Source organism: Capricornis sumatraensis, unplaced genomic scaffold (genome assembly GCF_032405125.1).
Source record: "Capricornis sumatraensis isolate serow.1 unplaced genomic scaffold, serow.2 scaffold1, whole genome shotgun sequence".
Classification (NCBI taxonomy): Eukaryota; Metazoa; Chordata; class Mammalia; order Artiodactyla; family Bovidae; genus Capricornis; species Capricornis sumatraensis.
The window spans coordinates 1,894,440-1,910,748 of NW_027184612.1; positions in this window are offsets into that span (position 1 = coordinate 1,894,440).

The following is a 16,309-nucleotide window of genomic DNA, read 5'->3' on the forward strand; positions in this document are numbered from 1 at the left end:
TTACATCATTAAGAACTTACAGTGTTTACTGGTGACATATCCATACATTTGTTTGTATGTACGTATGCATGCACCTCCATGGATACCTATATATGTATGTATGTGTGTACACATATATTTCTATATGCATGTCTGTATGTGCATAGCTATTCATACCTGAGTGCTGCTGCTGTTAAGTCACTTCAGTCATGTCCGACTCTGTGAGACCCCATAGACGGCAGCCCACCAGGCTCCATCATCCCTGGGATTCTCCAGGCAAGAACACTGGAGTGGGTTGCCATTTCCTTCTCCAATGCATGGAAGTGAAAAGTGAAAGTGAAGCTGCTCAGTCATGTCCGACCTTCAGCAACCCCATGGACTGCAGCCTTCCAGGCTCCTCTGTCCATGAGATTTTTCCAGGCAAGAGTACTGGAGTGGGGTACCATTGTAAGTATATATAAATATAAAAATGTATAAACACTTATGTATATAGTCTATAGGCCTTAGCATATAGACAGCTAATAATCAGGGATAATTTTTAAAAGTCTCTTGTGAAAGTTAGTTCAAATAGCATATGTGTCAAATTTAATATCAGACAGCTGTTTCAAAGTTTTTAATTAAAACAATGCAAAATGAAGTGTCTTAGATTCAGTGGTCTTGGTGTTACTTCACCTTCTCCAAAAAAGTTTTAAGAAGGAAAGAAAATGCAAGACATATACACTAAAGCCTGATTGAACTTACGTTTACACAAAGTTTTCAATTTGAGAATATAGATCAAATTTCATTTGCATAAGTAGGTTCATAGTAATCAGAGAACTAAATGCAAACAGTAGTAAGGTCTGTAGTTGGTTCTGTGATAAATAGGAGAGAAATAGTTTAATAGCAAAAGCCATAATTATCCACAGCTCTCAGTTTACAATTAGTTTTCTTTGACAGTTATAGTCATAAATGCCAGCTTTAATCATGTGTTCAGGTTGAATTAGGCTCTGCCAATGCTGGAAGAGATCTAATCCGCTTTCTTTCCTACTCATAATGAAATAATAATGCAAATTCACTACATTGATGGGACGACCCATGTGAATTTATTATAGGCTTGGAGAAGTCTCTTGAAAGGGATAAATTCTTTCTGGGTACAGACTTGAGGTAATTCAAACCAGATAAGGAAAAAAATGGACCTGTCATCAGAGGCCAGGATATGGAATGGATTTAATTTGTATGAATAGGCTTTTTAATAAGTATAACAGGGCTAAGCTCCAGCTTTAGTCGGGGAATATTACTGCTGTCAGTTTCCAAGTTTGGATGCACCAACTTTATTTGGGAAGATAAAGACCATTTCCAAAACACATAATGGCACAGGTCACTGTAGCAAAAATCACTCTGTGCAGCAGCCATGATGAGCAATCCTAAGTGTGGGAGTTAAGTCGATAGGACAAAGCATTTTCATCAGCTGACCAGTGTCAAATGCAGTTGACATTTCCAGCTTCTGTTTGAATGTACATTTGGGGCTACAAAAGACATGTAAATAAAATAGAGTATAGTTTAGTGGCTTGCTTTTTATTTGAGTAAGAAGCATGTTAATTTAATACCACCTAATAGGATAAGTAATCATTTTTGAAACAAACAGAAGAAGCACAAGTAAAGCACAGTTTGAAAACAATACAAAAAACACAGATTTTCATCATATCAACACACAAGGAACCAAAGTTTGACCATTATAAATATTTTAGGCTGCTAAAAATTCATGTACAGGGATAAGCTAATATATATATATTTTCTCCAGAGGCTATATGACAAACTCAGTCTGTTTCTTCAACATTTTAAACTGTGTCAGTATCAGTGAAATAGAACAAGGGAAACATTAGCCTTTTGGTTTAATATCATTGATTAGAAATATAATAAAATAATTAAGGATAGATGAGAAGACAATAGAGCAAAGCAAAACATTTCAAAAAAATCTGAAAACAACAAACTTCAACATTTTAAGTCAAAGATACTCATTTTCTCAATTTATAGTTTGGATTCATTGAATAGGGCTTCCCAGGTGGTGCTGGTAGTAAAGAATTGCCTGTCAATGCAAGAGACACAAGAGACGTGGATTCAATCCCAGGGTCAGGAAGATGCCCTGGAGAAGGGACTCGCAACCCACTCCAGTGTTCTCGCTTATAAAACCCATGGACAGAGAAGCCTGACAGCCTACAGTCCATGGGGTTGCAAAGAAACGGACACAACTGAATGACTGAGCACACACACACACACACACACACACACACATCCACTGAATACGTTATTTTGCCTTGCATTAACCTGAAGTGTGTGTGTGTGCTCAGGTGCTCAATCATGTCTGACTCTGCAGCCCTAGGACCTACAACCTGCCAGACTCCTCTGTCCATAGGATTTTCTCAGTAAGAATACTGGATTGGATTGCCATTAACTCTTCCAGGGGATAGTCCAGACCTAGGCATTGAACCAATGTTTCCTGTGTCTCCTGAATTGCAGACAAATTCTTTATTGCTGCACCACTGGGGAAGAGTATAGCTTATTAATTTTAGGAACCTAAGTATTAGACTTCAAGTCATTATTATTTCTCAGATTACTTTAATTTTTATGAATAAAATTCCAAGTGCATTTTTATCTGAAATTATTACAACATGACTCTTAAACTTGTTTTACATGTGAATTGAGCAATCTTTATATAGTGAAAAGTATCATTCATTTTATAACAATGCAGGGTCCACTATTCATGAAACACTAAAAATAAGGTCACTTAATAGATTATCAGGAAATTCCCTGGTGGTTCAGTGATTGAGACTCACCCTCCTGGTCCTGGAAGTCAGGTCGGATCCCTGGTTGGGGAACTAAGATTCTTCATACCAAATGGTGCAGTCAAAAAAAAAAAAAAAATCCCTGGAGAATAAGCTACAGATAAATTCAATTATTTCTTCAGAAACCCTTCTGAGGATTTTAGCTATATCAAAATAATTTATTTCTATTGTTTTCTGGTTAGCCCTGTTCATGTGGACTCCTTTGTTACGAGTTATCACTTAATGGTTTTTTTTTTTTTTTTCATTCAACAACCCTCCAAATCATGTCTACACACTTACTGTGCTAAAAGAATACATTTTACCTGGCAACAGTTGCACTGTTCACATTACAGTTATAACTTTAGGACTATCAGTAATCACAGGATCCTAAAATAAAGAATGAATGCACGTTATTACAGGGGTTCTTAGAATAGTGACCTACCCTATAAGTTATGTAATATGTAGTGCCATGTGGGAGAAATGTAGGAAACTGTGGGAGAAAGCAAAAGGTAAGTCGGCTTTTGATCTAAAACTTTTGAGTTTGATAATACATAGGTAAAGTACTACAGGGTGAAATTTATGGTAAATTGCATGTCTGATAGGTTAAATGTACTTGATAAAAAATCAGTAGCAATGTAAAAGTTCTATAAATTTTTCAGATAGTAAAAATTACTGAAATGTTGTTTAATGAATAATCAAATAATTAGAATAAAACAGTGAAATCAATATATATTTCCAGTGGAACTGGTGTGGATGAAAAGCTGAAATGTTTAATTTATATTGTAAAAGCAACAGCAACTGTGTTCTTCAATACATACTTCAGGAGCAGTTTGGCAATCATTAGTTAATAAACAGATATCACATATTTTTAATGCTCCATATAAATAGTTACATGAATATACCCCAATTATAATGAAATAAAGGCATATATTGTTACATTTATACAAATATTAATAAACTATCCAAAATCATTAAATTTTTATTCTGTGGATTACATGGGTATGCGGTTTAGTTTCTTAATTACTTTAAAATAAGCTCTTAATAAATATTATCTATTATTGTTCTTATTATTTTTTGTATCTATTAGGGAAGTTGAATAAGGATAAGAGGCTTATGGAAGCTTCCTGATGGGAGACTCTGACTGTGGGAGAAACTGGGTCTTGTTCTGAAGGGTGAAGCCATGCTCAGTAAACCTTTAATCCTATTTTCTATTGATGGGTGGGACCGTGCAGGGAGAAATATCAATAACCTCAGATATGCAGATGACACCACCCTTATAGCAGAAAGAGAAGAAGAACTAAAGAGCCTCATGATGAAAGTGAAAGAGGAGAGTGAAAAAGCTGGCTTAAAACTCAACATTCAAAAAAGGAAGATCATAGCATCTGGTCCCATCACTTCATGGCAAATAGAAGGTGAAACAATGGAAATAATGACAGACTATTTTCTTGGGCCTCAGAATCTGCAGATGGTGACTGCAGCCATGAATTAAAAGACATTTGCTCCTTGGAAGAAAAGCTGTGACAAACCTAGACAGTGTATTAGAAGGCAGAGATATTACTTTGTCCACAAAGGTCCATCTAGTCAAAGCTATGATTTTCCAGTAGTCATGTATGGATGTGAGAGTTGAACTATAAAGAAAGCGGAGCACTGAAGAATTGATGCTTTTGAACTGTGGTGTTGGAGAAGACTCTTGAGAGTCCCTTGGACTGCAAGGAGATCCAGCCAGTCCATCCTAAAGGAAATCAGTCCTGAATATTCATCGGAAGGACTGATGCTGAAGCTGAAGCTCCAATACTTTGGCAACCTGATCCGAAGAAGTGACTCATCAGAAAAGACCCTGACGCTGGGAAAGATTGAAGGCAGGAAGAGAAGGGGATGACAGAGGATGAGATGGTTGTACGGTATCACTGACTCACTGGACATGAGTTTGAGTAAATCCCAGGAGTTGGTTGTGGACAGGGAGGCTTGGCGTGCTGCATTCCATGGGTCGCAAAGAGTCGGACATGACTGAGTGACTGAACTGAACTGATTAGGTAAGTAGGTTCACTTACAAAGTACCATACGTATTTGAAGGTTTGAGTTTAATGAAGTAGTTACAGAGTTTATTAAGTTTTACACAAATGGGATTTATAGAATTAATATATACCATATCAACAAAAATTTGCACTGTTCTAGGTTTTTTTCAAGAGAGATTTTCTGAGAATTAATTTGAAGAAAATGATCCATAATGTAGTCCTTGAAGTGTGAAAATGAAAACTCTTCTCGTTCCTGTATTTCATGGTACTTTCACTGTACACCAAAATGCCCCAAAATACCAAAAGTATGAGGGTTTCCCTGGTAACTCTGTTAGTAAAGAAACTGCTTGCAGTGCAGAAGACCCCTTTTCGATTCCTAGGTGGGAAAGATCCCCTGGAGAAGGACAGGCTCCCCACTCCAGCATTCTTGGGCTTCCCTGATGGCTCCGATGGGAAAGGATCCACCTGCAGTGGGGGACACCTGGGTTCAATCCCTGGATTGGGAGGATCCCCTCGCAGAGGGCATGCAACCCACTTCAGTATTCTTGCCTGGAGATTCCCCATGGACAGAGGAGCCTGGCGGGCTGCAGTAAATGTGGTCACAAAGAGTCAGATTTGACTGGCGACTAAGCAGAGCACAGCAGCACAGAAAGTATGAACCTTATTTTGTGCTTAAGAGACTGACACACAAAGAGAGGTGGGGGTGCGCACAAGAGCACCTCCTAAGCTAACAGAATTTTAGAGAAAATGTGATTACCTAAATTTATATACAAGAAAATGGAGATCTTAAAATGTCAAATGACCTATTCAAGTTTATATGAATGGGTAATTTCAATATTTGAATTAGAACCGATTTTTAAAACTAACCTGGCAGGCTCCATTCAGAGGCCACAGAAAGTCAGACGGGACAGAGCAGAGCACACAGCACAAAGCAAAATGCAAGAGATGCGTGAGATATCATCAAAATTCTAGCCCATGTGATATTTGAACCCCAGAGAGAGAGGAATAGAGAAAACAATAAGGAATCAGTACTTGAATAATGACAGCAAATAATTTTAAAAATTAATGAAAATTTCTCCGTGAATTCAGGCAGATACAAATCTTTTATTTAATTGCATACAGGATAAATATAAAGAAAAACATATTCAATCATATCAGTGAAACTGTTGAAAATCAAAGATCAAGAGAAAATTTTGACAGTAGCTAGAGAAACAAAAGATGTATTGCCTTTAAAGGATCAGTAAAAATAATGGCTGACTTTTCAGCAAAGACCGTCAAAGACAGTTGGCAGTCTAATGACATATTTACATGCTAGAAACATTTCCAATATTCAGTCCTACACTCAGAAGAAATATCCTTCAAATGTAGAATACCAGGTATCAGACTTAACCCCCTACCTAAACAACAGTATATCTGGGAAAACTACATGAAGCAACTCTTTCAGAACCTGAACAACATAGGACAAGGCTATTATCTGTAAAAGAAAGGAAGTCCATTAAGTGAGCATCACATTCACCAAGATGTCTGCCTGGGGAAACTTTCTGAACCATGACAAAAGGAAGGGAATGCACAAAGAGAAAAGAGGAAGTAAGTAACTGCAATATGGGACTCCTGAGGGAGCTGAGGAGAAGCAAATGGCAACCCACTCCAGTATTCTTGCCTGGAGAAACCCAGGGACGGAGGAGCCGGGTGGCTGCCTTCTATGGGGTGGCGCAGAGTTGGACATGACTGAAGCGATTTAGCAGCAGCAGCAGAGGGAGCTGAAATTTGAGAAGCAGGATATGAGACATACAGGAAATACAAAGAGAAAGAGCCGTAGAAATCTGCATAGGAACCCGTTGATTCCTGGCTGAAGATTAATATGCACGTACAAGGATGATATTCTATGAGACCTTTCTGAGAACAACTACTGAGGGACTGTATTCTGAATAGGAATTCTGGAGGTTTCAGACTTCTGGATACATTGCAGTTTATCCAGCCAGTATGGAGAGAATTCACTGATCACTCTGGACATTTAACTGAAGTGACAGAAAGTCCTTTCCTCAGAATTAAGACTACGCTCTTACTAGAGATAAGACTACTTTAGAACTGCTCCAACAAATTCTAAAAACAAAACTCAACAGACATGAAAAATGTGGCTGTTATCAGAAAAATTATAATTCTTTAAAAGAAATCAGCAGAATCCAGACTCTGAACGATGTTAACATCCACAGGGGCCAGGTTATAATTTAAAAAAATCTATACCTACATTAAAAAAAAGCAGGATGCTGTGATCTATAGCTAAAAGGAAAAAAATAAGTAGAGAAATGTAGCAATGTCAATGAAATTAGCAAACAGGAAAGTTAAAAGAGCTTTTATATATAAGGCCATAGCGTCAAAGAAAAATATAGGCATCAAGAGGTCAAAGGTGGAAAATCACAACAGAAAAGTTAAAAAAATTTAAAAAAGAACTGGATGATTCTGCTTCCAACTATAATTGGGTACATGTTACTAGACTAACTCTCCTGACATTAAAAAAGAGAGAGTGTTTTTAGACACTGGACAATAGGCAGTATAAGACTGTAATCCTGATGGAAGAAAAATAAACAACATGAATTTTATAATTACTTTTATAATTACTTCCCGATTGTTGAGGGCTGGGAAGCACTTTCTTGATTCTAGTGTAGTGATGGGGAGATAGATTCCCTCTATATAGGCACACCTCATTTTATTGCACTTAGGTTTATTGTGTTTTGAAGATATTGCCTTTCTTACAAGTTTAAGTTTTGTAGCTTGGTGCCATTTTTCCAAAAACCTTTGCTCACTTCATGTCTCTGTGTCACATTTAAGTAATTCCCATGCTATGTCAAGCTTTTTCATTTTATTTGTCATGATGGTATGTGATCAGTGATCTTTGATATTGCTACTACAATTTATTGAAGACTCAGATGACAGCATTTTTGAGCAATAAAGGATTTTTTAATAAAGGTGTGTACATTTTTTTAGACATAACACTATTTCACACTTTATAGACCACAATATAGTATAAATATAACTTTTATAAGCATTAGGAAAACAGAAATTTTTGTGTGACTCTCTTTATCCCTCTATTCACTTTATTGTAGTGATCTGTAACTGACCTTGCAGTATTAACAAGATATGCCTGTATTGAGAAGATAAAGATCATAAATATTCATAGATATAGAGGCAGCTGGAATATAGAGGGAGAAATACCACAAAATATATTTTTTAGGCAAAAAAAAAAAAAGTTCCTGAAATCTGCATGGCCTCCTCTTCAGTATTTAGTTATACAACTATATGGGATGAAATTCAGACTAGACAGTAAACAACTAAATTATATCTGTAAGATAAACAGCAGCCAAAACTCACACAGTAAAGACATTTGAATTCAGACAAGAAAGGGTAAGAAGATGTTACTGAACACTTAGGGCTTTAAAGAGTCACCAGAAATGGTATATACACATTTTCAATAGTGATAAACTATTCCTGAAGATTACTAGACTACTATAGACATAGTCAAACAGTGAACTTGACAAGTTATCAAAGGATCAAGCTAATCCAGAAATAACTTCCTAACCCCCCAAAAAATAAATAAATAAAAACTGCTTTTAAAGGAAGGCATCAAATTACAGATACTCAAAAACATAATAGTTACAATGTCTAGCATTCAATCAAGACATACTAGTCATATAAAAGTCCAGGAAAATGTGATCCACAATCTGAGAATTATCAGTTAGGAGAAACAGGTTCAGAAATCTCAACTTATATGTTCAAGAGTTTAATGAAAAGCATAAGTATAATGAAAACAAAAATACTCTAAGGACGAAAAATGAAAATCTTAGAGATGAATGTAAGCTCCATTGAATAAGAATAATAGATTTTATGCAGAAGAAAATATTAGTAAACTTGATAGAATCTTCCTCATATACAGAATAAATGTTATAGATGCAATGAAATGGTGCCAGTGGTCCTTATACTGCTTTTCTTTGTGTTCTAATGCAGGATTCTGAAAGAATCCATAAATAATGGCTTGTAATTAACATGAAGTGTCGTGTTAGCCGCTCAGTCATGTCCAACTCTTTGCAACCCCATGGACTGTAGTCCGCCAGCCTCCGCTGTCCATGGAATTCTCCAGGCAAGGATACTGGAGTGGGTTGCCATGCCCTCCTCCAGGGGATCTTCCTGATCCAGGAATTGAACCTGTGTCTCCTGCATTGCAGTCAGACTGTTTACCAACTGAGCCACCAGGGAGGCCCATAATTAACATATCTTATGGCAACAATATATTATAATATTGAATAATTTACATATATATGTGTAATTAAATATACTGAGTGACTGAACTGAACTGACAATTAAATATGTATGATGATTCTTTGTTTTATTGTGCAAATATATTTTAGAGGTGGTAAAAATGGCAATATAATTAAGTAAAATTAGTGAATGATGTGTTGAAATTAAAATATTTTGTCTTTTATGATGATAATATATAAAATTCAATTTCAAAATCCTAATTTATTTCTGAATATAAGAATTGCTTCAAGAATTGTAATAGATAACTTCACTGCAACTTCTTAGCTTTTAACAGATTAATATTAAAATATAGGAACTATAATGATTAAAGAAAAGATGTTTAATTTGGCATTACTTTCAGTAGAACAAAAACTATGTAGAAGGGTTGTTTTACAACACCATATTTAATGATTTGGCTGAAATCAAGGCATGCATAATTTATGAAATAATTTTACAGTGATTTGTAACCTGTTCAGTTCAGTTCAGTTCAGTTCAGTCGCTCAGTCGTGTCCGACTCTTGGAGACCTCATGAATCACAGCACTCCAGGCCTCCCTGTCCATCACCAACTCCCGGAGTTCACTCAGACTCATGTCATCGAGTCAGTGATGCCATTCAGCCATCTCATCCTCTGTCGTCCCCTTCTTCTTCTGCCCCCAATCCCTCCCAGCATCAGAGTGTTTTCCAATGAGTCAACTCTTCACATGAGGTGGCCAAAGTACTAGAGTTTCAGCTTTAGCATCATTCCTTCCAAAGAAATCCCAGGGCTGATCTCCTTCAGAATGGACTGGTTGCATCTCCTTGCAGTCCAAGGGACTCTCAAGAGTCTTCTCCAACACCACAGCTCAAACGCATCGATTCTTCGGCACTCAGATTTCTTCACAGTCCACGATCACAGGAAAAACCATAGCCTTGACTAGATGGACCTTAGTCGGCAAAGTAATGTCTCTGCTTTTGAATATACTATCTAGGTTGGTCATAACTTTTCTTCCAAGGAGTAAGCTGTATATTTCTTTATTATTCAGTCAAACACAGTAGTACTGTTAGGAGACGTTTCTCCATGAATGTCTAATATTTCTATGCACCTTGCCAGCAAAGACATTGTCATTATTTTATTTCAGACTATATTTTAAAGAATGTTTGTGTAGCAAATAGACTTGGAAGATAGAGATAGTGTATTCTTCCTGAAAAAGGGCAGGATTTTGCTGTCCAGAATAAAAAAGATAATGTCTCTCTCAGATGCAGAGTTTGAACAGGTTTCCCTGCAGAATCCTTAAAAGAATGAGATTTCCTATGACCAGGGTTTTAGTCCTGTACTGCAAGACACTGTATGCCCAGGCATCGTGTGGCCCTTGTCACCAAATGGAAACTGGTGCTCGGTAACACATGCAAAGGATGTCACTCAGACTACTATTAATATTGCTGTGAATAAGTGAACCCCCTTGTCTCCAGCCCAAGTCTCATGTCTTCTCCCACTGTCCATGAGAGTAAGGCAAAGAGTAAAATCTCCCACATTTAACAGGTATAAATAGGGAACACCCAGATAACTATCTGGTATAAATATAGAGATTTATCATCTTTGGTAAAAATTTCGTTTAAAACTATAATTTTTTTTTCTGTTTTTTCATTATGAAAATGAATTTGTCAAAGGAAGTCTATAAAGTCTATTATGAATAGTATTTTATTATGCTAATTGATTTGATTTTTAAAAAAAATGTTTAGTCCGACGGTGTTTCTTTGGGGTGGACTTACTCATATAAGACTGTTCCTAGCCTATATTCTTAACCTAAATATGGAATTACTCAGAATATGGAATTTTCAGATGTTCTGATTTAATGTGACTTTTTATATTCTATATGCCTACTAGTGACACCATTTTGGTGGACTTGGAAAGCTGCACTTCTGTCATTAGACAACATTGCTTATTCTCTGCTGCTTAACCTGACCATGTGGATTTCCTACTATTATCTTTAAAATATGTAAACCAAAATTGCCTTGCCCATATAGCTTTTGTACTTAAGAATTTAAAATTGCCTTTATCAATGAAGTGTAAAACATTTTACCAATGATAATTGCTGTTTTTATTAATGTCTTTTTTAAAAACCTTAGACATAAAAGAGAATCTGGACAGTTTCCCTTTTTAATCTAATAAAGGAATGTTCATATAGATGTACTAATTTATTAGCTCCTCATTCATCATTATTCCTTTTATGTATGCATTGGTTAATCCTTGAGTATATATGACGTGACAGATTCTTTATTAAGGTGGAAACATAATTTTTTTTTAAAAGTTTAAAGGGAAAAGTAAGTAATAATAATGAAAACTGAATAGCATTTCACTGTATATTGCCTAGGGAAATGAACCTCAACAAACTTTTGTTGGAGGAACTATGGACAACATATAAAGCTATTAATGACATTTTAAAGTTGAATGCAAAATTTCCAACTAACTATACATAAAAAACACCAAGTTTGTTTTTCTTGAATCAATGTTTTAAGGGCCAAAAAAACTGTTTAAAACATTTTTATTTTATATTGAATTATAGTCGAGTATCATGTGTTAGTTTCAGGCATACAACAAAGTCTGTACAAAAACGTTTCAGATATACAACACAGTTTTCTTGGGGATGATCTTGATCACTGCCTCCAGTACAATGTCATGAACGTCCTTCCATAGTTCTTCAGGCACTCTGTCTATCAGATCTAATCCCTTGCATTTATTTCTCACTTCTGTATAATAATCATAAGGGATTTTATTTTGGTCATAACTGAATAGTCTAGTGGTTTCCCCTACTTTCTTCAATTTAAGTCTAAATGTGGCAATAAGGAGTTCATGATCTGAGCCACAGTCAGCTTCCTGTCTTGTTTGTGCTGACTATGTACAACTTCTCATCTTCGACTGCAAAGAATATAATCCATCTGATTTCAGTATTGACCATCTGTGATGTCCATGTGTAAAGTTGTCTCTTGTGTTGTTGGAAGAGAGTGTTTTCTATGACCAGTGCATTCATTCTTTTGCCAAAACTCTGTTAATCTTTGCCCTGCTTCATCTTGTACTCCAAGGCTAAATTTGCCTGTTACTCCAGGTATCTCTTGACTTCCTACTGTTGCGGTCCAGTCCCCTATCATGAAAAGGACATCTTTTTTTGTGTTAGTTCTAGAAGGTCTTGTAGGTGATCATAGAACCATTCAACTTCAGCTTCTTCAGCATTAATGGTTGGGGCATAGGCTTGGATTACTTTGATACTGAATGGTTTGCCTTGGAAACAAACAGAGATCATTCTGTCATTTTTGAGATTGCACCCAAGTATTGCATTTTGGACTCTTTTATTGACTGTGAGGGCTATTCCATGTCTTTTAAGGGATCCCTGCCCACAGTAGTAAATATAATGGTCATCTAAGTTAAATTCACCCATTCCAGTCCATTTCAGCTCACTGATTCCTAAAATGTCAATGTTCACTCTTGCCATCTCCTGTTTGACCACTTCCAATTTGCCTTGATTCATGGACCTAATGTTCCAGGTTCCTATGCAGTATTGTTCTTTACAGTATCAGACTTTATTTCCATCACCAGTCACATCCAAAACTGGCCATTGTTTTTGCTTTGGCTCCATCTCTTCATTCTTTTTGGAGTTATTTCTCCATTCTTCTCCAGTAGCATACTGAGCACCCACCGACTTGGGAGTTCATCTTTCAGTGTCCTATCTTTTTGCTTTTTCATAATGTTCATGGGGTTCTCAAAGCAAGAATACTGAAGTGGTATGTCATTCCCTTCTCCAGTGAACCACGTTTTGTCAGAACTCTCCACCATGACCCATCCATCTTGGGTGGCCCTACATGGCATGGCCCATAGTTTCATTGAGTTAGACAAGGCTGTGGTCCATGTGCTCACACATGGTTAGTTTTCTGTGATTGTGGTTTTCATTCTGCCTGCCCTCTGATGAATAAGAATAAGAGGCTTATGGAAGCTTCCTGGTGTGAGAGACTCATGGAAGGTGGGTCTTGTTCTGATGGGTGGGGCCATGCTCAGTAAACCTTTAACTCAATTTTCTGTTGATGGGTGGAGCTGTGTTCAAGTAAGCAAGATGCAGAGTAGAAGGATGTGTGCTCATCTTCTCCTGGAAGAACTCCAAAATTGCAACTCACTACTGAAAAACCATCCAGGAGAATGTTGGATCCCACCAGAAAAAGATAGGAGGCCAAGGAGAAACCCCACATCCAAGGCCAAGGAGAAACCCCAACAAGATGGTAGGAGGGGTGAAATTGCATTAGAATCAAACCCCATACCCTCCAGAGATACAGGGAGGGCTCAAACAAAACCCTGTGTGCACCAGGACCCAGAGGCCCCACAGAGACTGAACCAGACCTGCCTTGGAATAAATATCTCCTGCAGAGGTATAGGTCAGCAGTGACCTGCTGTGGGGACAGGTGCTCTGGTTGCAGCAGACCTGGGTCACACAGTGTTTCCCACCACAGAACCACCAAGCAGATGACCCACAGACTGCAGAACAATTATACTAAAGAAATTCTCACAGTGTGAAGAAAGTTCTAGGACCCACAACAGATATCCCAACCTGGGGATCTGGTAAAGGGACTGAGAACCTCCAGGGAATTAGACTTTGGAAACCAGTGGGATTTGATTACAGAACTTCCACAGAACAAGGGAGACAGACTCTTGAAGTGAAGTCGCTCAGTCGTGTTCAACTCTTTGCAAGCCCATGGACTGTAGCCTACCAGGCTCCTCTGTCCATGGGATTTTCCAGGCAATAGTACTGGAGTAGATTGCCATTTCCTTCTCCAGGGGATCTTCCCGACCCAGGGATCGAACCCAAGTCTCCCGCATTGTAAACAGACGCTTTACTGTCTGAGCCAACAGGGAAGTCTGGGCACAAACAAAACCTCATGCACACCAGGAGCCAGGAGAAGGGAGCCGTGTCCCAAGAAGAGACTGAGCCTTGAGTGTCTACCAGCCTCTGGTGGAGACATGGGTGGACGGTTGGCCTCACCCATCAAACAAATACATGTCATATTACATGACAATTTAGATGGTATTGAAAGAAATCAAAATAAACCAAACTAAAACTGTCTAGACCCAGAACAGAATGACCTAAAGTGGGTGTATTTCTGACAGAACATATTAGTATCTATCAGTTTGAAAAAAAGGGTGCTGAAGAAGTAAGTGGGCTACAGTAACCCTTTTAGATCTTACTTTACCATTGCTTAGGCACAAGAATTGTAAAATTGAAGGAGAATATGGTTGGTAGGGCTTCCCTAGTGGCTCAGCAGTAAGGAATCTGCCTGTAATGCAGGAGACGTGGGTTCAATCCCTGGGTTGGGAAGATCCCCTGCAGCAGGAAATGGCAACCCATTCCAGTATGCTTGCCTGGAAATCCCATGCACAGAGCAGCATGGCAGGCTACAGTCCATGGGGTCTCAAAGAGTCAGACACAGCTTAGCAACTAAAACACCACCACCATGGTAGGCTAAATTGTAGCATAATTTCACTTTTTTTCTACAGTCTAATCCTCCAGGGGGAAGTGAAGTTTCCTCAGGGTGTCATTTCAGTTCAGTTCAATTGCTCAGTCATGTCCAATTCTTTGCAACCCCATGGACTGCAGCACGCCAGGCCTCCCTGTCCATCACCAACTTCTGGAGCTTGCTCAGACTCATGTCCATTGAGTCGGTGGTGCCAGGGTGTCAGAAGAAATGTAAGCTTACATGGTGTCAAAAGATGTAAACTTACATGTAAAGTTACAAAATAAACCCAACAAATAGGACAGCTTCATTCAAAATAAAATACACACAGTTAGCGTTTATAACCAAATTCTGGCAAAAACAATTATGGAAACAAATGATTCAGAGCTATACAGAGAAAATGAAACTCTTTTCCCATATGTCCAACTTCCTTCATTCCAGTCAGAAAACTGATGAAAGTGATAATGAGGTCAAAAAGAAATAAAACAAGGGAATTAATTTCCTCATTTGACTTGGGAGGACTTAATACTGATTTTTGTACTTTTGTGTTTGTTAAATAAGAAAAATGAACTTAAAAATTATTTCAAGCTATAAATGTTGCTACTAATAGAAATTATAGTTCATGTAGTCAAATATGGTAGCTGCTAGCCACATGTGGCTACTGAGCATTAGAATATGGAAAATGAGTGTTTTATATTACTTGAGTTTGCTTAAATTTAAATAGCTACATATGGCTATTAGTTACCATACAGAACAGTATCTGTATAAGAACCCTTCCTCATAAAGCTTGCTTTCTAGTGGCGAAAATAGAAAAACAGACAAGAAATGTGTAAGCAATCACATGAAATAATAAGATAATTTCAGATTATGATGAATGTTAGTAGTAAAATAAATAACGTTTTAGAACATAACATGGGTTTGTGTGTTGGCAGATACTCTAGACAGAGTGACAAAGAATACAGCCGGAATTTACGGTTAAGCTAAAAGACAGCTAGGAATAGTAGATACGTAATTTTCCAATCTCTCCTAGCCTACCCTGAGATGATAGTTCAGGCTCAGATTTCTCTGCGTCCTCTGGCATGGCTCACATTTTGCTGAGCTTCTCCTGCTTGCCCTGTGTTCATTATTTACAAGCGACATCTGCAACTGAGTGGGTGGCTTTCATGTAACGAGACCCTTATTATCCAAAATATTCTCATTCTCTTACCATCGTCAGTTTTTCTGATTTGTTCCCAAAACAGAGTTTTGAATATGGTCTTTTAAGAAAGTTTTCAGTTTCTAAAGTCTGCTGTCACCTGAGGTTTTTAGATTTTCCAGGTTGGCACAAAGTTGGCTTTCCCTTTGCTCTCTTTTTAATGATGGTTTTCTATGATAAGAAAGGTAAGGAGGAAGGGAGGGAGAAATTAAGAAAAACTTTTATGTTTAGAAGTTTCATCTTAATTTACTTGTTAAGAGCAGTTTCTTTTTTGCAGAAAGTAACTTTGGAAACAATTGAACATCCCACTTACCTTCTTAATGTTAAATGCAAAGACTTATTTGTGTACAGTTATTAGATAGTCAATATCTTGTATGAAGTCAAGTAAAGTGAACTTCACCCAGTCATGTTAGACTCTTTTTGACCCCAAGGACTTATACAGCCCATGAAATTCTCCAGGCCAGAATACTGGAGTGTTCTTCAGATCTCATTCTCCAGGGCATCTTCCCAACCAAGGAATCAAACCCAGGTCTTCTGCATTGCAGGCAGATTC